This window comes from Coenobita brevimanus, chromosome 101, assembly GCF_032717465.1.
Source record: "Coenobita brevimanus isolate Jiangsu-jjx chromosome 101, ASM3271746v2, whole genome shotgun sequence".
Taxonomy (NCBI): domain Eukaryota; kingdom Metazoa; phylum Arthropoda; class Malacostraca; order Decapoda; family Coenobitidae; genus Coenobita; species Coenobita brevimanus.
Genome location: NC_137054.1, coordinates 13,044,139 through 13,049,138, shown reverse-complemented (window position 1 = coordinate 13,049,138; position 5,000 = coordinate 13,044,139). Strand labels below are relative to the sequence as shown.

General features: G+C 43.3%; 1 long non-coding RNA gene across 1 annotated transcript; it reads right to left on the bottom strand.

The window, feature by feature from the left end:
• Nucleotides 1-337: 337 nt before the first annotated feature.
• Nucleotides 338-3,555, bottom strand: LOC145414957 (uncharacterized). Its single transcript, XR_013899987.1, has 2 exons — nt 3,497-3,555; nt 338-952 (listed from the first exon to the last, which is right to left on the bottom strand). It is a non-coding gene; the product is annotated as an uncharacterized LOC145414957 (long non-coding RNA).
• Nucleotides 3,556-5,000: the final 1,445 nt, after the last annotated feature.

Here is a 5,000-nt window from a genome sequence, read left to right as displayed (position 1 = left end):
GGCCAGTTCAAAAATACCACGGGTTCTGTTACCTTTTGCCTCCATTTGCCCTTTTTTTGTATGCCCCTCCTTTTTTATCTGAGATTCTCTTCATATGTGTGTGTGTGTGTATGTGTGTGTGACGTGAAGGCGAGAACTTTGAAGATTTGAATGATGAGTAAATAGATGTTTGGGTTCTCTCTCTGGCCTTTTATAGTGTTCATTTTCATGTGGTTGTTTCCTATTTCTAACATATGAATCTAGGACTTTCATAATGATGATGATGGTGATGGTGACGATTCAAAAATTAGGAAATAGATATAAACAAGACATAATAAGAGATGAAGCATTTAATCTCATTCCAAGTAAATGCCAGACAGACTAAGTAGGTGAAAAAACATTAGCGAGACACAATGAAGACATTGAAACATACTTCTGATTTGCAGGAAGGAGTAAGAGAGTAAACAGGACAGGTAGTGATGGTGTTCCCAGGTTGTCGTTTTCAGATTTCCTCTGCCACAGGTGTTCACTGATGTTAAGAGGCTTGTTTTGATAGGGGGATGTTGATTTCCGCAGCCCCTCTCATTTTCTACAACACTTGACTTTACCAGTAGTACTTGTTGTTGTGATGTCTTGAATTTGTTGTAGTGTCTTAGGTACAGGTATTGAATATTTTTTTTTTTCTTAAAAAAATGGGGGCTTCTGGTGGTCACAGATAGACGGATGATTTGGTAGCCTCTCCCACTCTCTGCTGCTGTTGCCTTTATCCGTAGAAACCATGGTGACCAAAGCCACCAAATCTGCGAAAGCCTCCAAAGCCTCCAAAACCACCAAAGCGGCGTCCGTAGCCCCAGTGCGGGTCTGGGTCAGGAAGGGCGTCTGGGTCAGGGTAGGGGTCGGCCAGGGGGTCAGGGAAGGCCTGCACCGCCACCATGGCGGCCAGAACCACCACCACCAGCAGAACCAGAGACAGCTGAGGGAGAAATAGTTTTAGGTTAATGCCTATCGACTGCACGAGGGAGGGACACATACACTGTCATAATGATGTTGATTGAGACACACACACACACACACACACACACACACACACACACACACACACACACACACACACACTGTCATAAAAGACTTTGTTACTCCACCAAATGTCATAAAAGACTTTGTAGTTACTTGTAGTGGAGTTTTCTATATATTAGACTTGTGGACGAGCGGTTATTATACTGGAGTAGCTTGTAGTAGATAATCTTCTTTCCCATTTGTCATGTAGTGACAGGAGAGGTAAAGAATGGTATGGGACTATTTTTATTTGTCTTGGAAATATTAACAAGTCTCTCACACAGAGCGAAGTATAGAGTCCAGTCCCGCTAGCTATCTCTCTGTCTCGCTCTCTCTGTCTCTCTCTCAAGTTGCCAAGCCCTTCTCCCTGCGACCTGTCTCTTGTATGGCTTGTCTCCTTCTGGACCTGCCTGTTCTGTGGCTAACCTCCTTCTGAGCTCTCTTTCCTAAATTCTGGTGTAGCAGGGGTTGTATCACGTGTGTTCCTTGTGGGTGGAAAGTTCTAGAAGCCTGTGTATGAGTATGTGTGTATGTGTGTGTATGGTCACTAGGCGCTGTCGTGTGCCTAATAAGCATTCCTTGAGTTAAGAGTGTGTAAGCATGTTTAGCATTGCTTGATTCTCGCAGACACAATACCTTCTCATCATCTGACTCCCTGCTTCTATCTGTCTCTCTATCTATCTATTTATCTATCTGTCTATTATGATTTGTAATTATAATATGGAGTCCTAACAACACACACACACACACACACACACACACACACACACACACACACACACACACAGACATAATCACGTAATATAAATATAAATAATATTCTTTTCCAGTTAAGCGTTACATTTCTCTGAAAGAATAATACACACGATTTTTTTATCCATTGAAATGTTTGGGCTATGCAGTGTTGATCATAGATATAAGGAAGTACTTTGGCAAAATAAATAAATGAAATCCTCCCCCCCTCTCTCTCTCTCTCTCTCTCTCTCTCTCCAATGTATTTATATAATATATATTACACAACACTGGTTGCAGACTTACAAACTAAAATTAGCATTTGTTGTCAGTTGTGTTAGAGCAGGAAATTGAGAGTGAATGTGTTCAAGTGTAAAATGATGTGATGCATGATGTGGTGACAGAGCACAACGATGTAAGAGTATACTGAAATGGGGATGGTTGGGGGGAAGTGGAAGATCTGTGTTATTTTTTGCGGTTCATTTCAGGTTCCACAGGACGACATGGAACCCGGAGTATGGTATGGAGCGGGAGAAGGGACGAAATTACTTGAGTGTTGAGGAGAATGTTGATGGAGAAATAAGCTTTTGTTCTGTTTAAGAAGGATGTACAGTATAGAAGGCAAAATGGTATTGTGTACATGTGAGGAAGAGGTCCATAATACTAGCAACGAAAAAACTGTGAAAGTTTTGCAAGCGATGTTCCCAAAGACTATGAAAGACTTGAGAGAGGGAGAGAGAGAGAGTGATTGAAGACCCTGTATTTTTTCTTTTTTTATGTTTCCCACTCTGGGCATAGGCTTCACAGCCTGCTTCCAAGGCCCAGTAGTCCTCCTACATACCATACACCTCTACATGTCACCACTTCGGCGCTAACACCCACCGTCCATATTGAATACATGCTAGGGCTGTCTCATACAGAAATGGTGTACTGGTATTAGCGGGGGTATTTTTACCACATGTCGGCGAGTCGTCTGGAAATCTGCTTTTATTAAATTCAAATCCTTAAAATGTTCCCTGCCCCAACGGGGATTTGAACCTGGGTTTCGGTCGGACTGCAGGCTACCTCTCTACCGACTGAGCTGTCTAGAGTAAGATGAGAGACGGATGAAGAACAGACCGGCATGCAAATCGGATGTGGAAAGACTGAGAGGAAGAGGAAAACTAAAAAGGAGGAAAGATAAAAATAAAGAATTGAAACAGAAATCTAATTACAGTATTTACTAAGGCGAAAGACGAGCATGGTAGAGAAGAAATTGCAATGAAGAATCTCGTTTTGAGTGATCTGCTGCTTGGAAAAGGTTAAGGGACAAGAGTATACCGCAGAGTAGTAAGATGGGTCTGGTTAAGGATGTTTGAATTTTACTTAGGTGCAGACCACTATAAGTGAGAGAGAGAGAGAGAGAGAGAGAGAGAGAGAGAGAGAGAGAGAGAGAGAGAGAGAGAGAGAGAGAGAAGGAGGGGGGGAATGAGACCGCCTTCCTAGTTCTCGGGGAGACGCGTGAAAAAAGTAATGAAACTCATTTGGCGGTAGTTTGAGCTAATGGAAAAGATTCTGTTGTAGAGAAGGGGATCAGAAGCTGTCTCGACCAACTCTTTGTGGCTTAGAATGTCTCACGGATATATATTTTGTTATCACTAAAGGACATGCTTCGCGGGAGAGCAAGCTGTGCCTGACGAAGGGTTAAGAAAAATCTGGGTTGATAGGTTTCCCAGGCGGTGGTACTCACAGTCTTCATGGCGAGGATTGAGGGTTGGGTGAGTGTGTACAGAACTCTTCGAGCTTGTGTTGTCCCTGATCGTCTCTGCTCCCTTAAATACCCCTCGTAGATCCCCCCCTCCCTTCTTGGGGCACAGGAAGTCCCGCCCACAGCCCCTACGTAAACCCCCAGAATATTTTTCCAGTTAACACCACCTACCACCATCCATCACACTCCCCCTCACAGTATACTCAGACTCACCGATATACCATGCGCAACGTCCCTTTTACTCTGATATAAAACGTATATACTATAAGAAGATGAGATATACTGTATGTACCGGGGTGAGGAAAGATATACTAAGGGTGCGACACGGGTAAACTTGCGATGGATGCCTTACACAAGGACTGATAAAAGGAGTTCCCCAAGCAGGGTCGCGGGTGATCCCCGAGAATTCCTGCACCTGGAAAGAAAGGGAAAGACGCAGAGGTCGAGTTAAGAAAAACAAAGAAAGAATGAACAGAAGAAAAAGTAAAGAGTTTTTTATATTCCGGCTCATTCCGGCTCACATTTTCTCTCTCTCTCTCTCTCTCTCTCTCTCTCTCATATTCCGGCCCATTCCGACTCGGTTCTCTCTCTCTCTCTCTCTCTCTCTCTCTCTCTTTGTCATCAGGTGAGATTATGACCAGGGTTCTCTTATTCAGGGCTGGTGTGATGGTATTAACGGGGGTGTTTTTGTGAAATGCCGGTGGGTCTTGTGGAGGATCTGTAAAGCCTTGTGGAAGGAAGAGTGACCTTGTGATTAAAAAAAAAAAAAAAAGGAAAAGAAAGAAAGTTTCCACATAGTGCCAGAGTGTGCCCCGAGGGCACCCGCGCGTGGAGAGGAAAGGAATGATGCGCAGTTTCAAGCCAAGAAGTAAATAAATAAATACATGGATACGTAAATAAAGAAAATGATAAGTAAATAAGTAGATGAATAAATAAATTATTATCATCATCACCAAGCTATCCGTCCACCCTCTCACCTGCCCATCCACCCGCCAATCCAGTCATCAACTCCTTATGGACGAGATTGATTGTCTGCCATGGAGGCTATTTGTTTATGGCCACCCATTACAGGATTGAGGCGTCTGGGAATAGATAAACAAAAATACATGGCCTGGTAACCTGTTAATCATAGATATACATCCACATGCACAAGGAAAACTGAAACACGAAAATGTGTCGGGCACTTTTGTATATTCACGTCTTCAGTCTGGGGCCATAATCAGTTTATTTTCAGTTGGCCATAATCACGTCTTTTTCAGCTTATTTCACGTAGCTCATTGGTAGATGATCATATTACAGTTGTACATTTATTCCACAGCACTTCATCGTGACTATAGTCGTTCTATTTTATCAAGGCAATTTGGGTGGGGCTGTCTGGGACCTCACTCTGTTAGCTCTGTTGCCACATCGTCGCCACACACGTGCTCTCTCTCTCTCTCTCTCTCTCTCTCTCTCTCTCTCTCTCTCTCTCTCTCTCTCTCTCTCT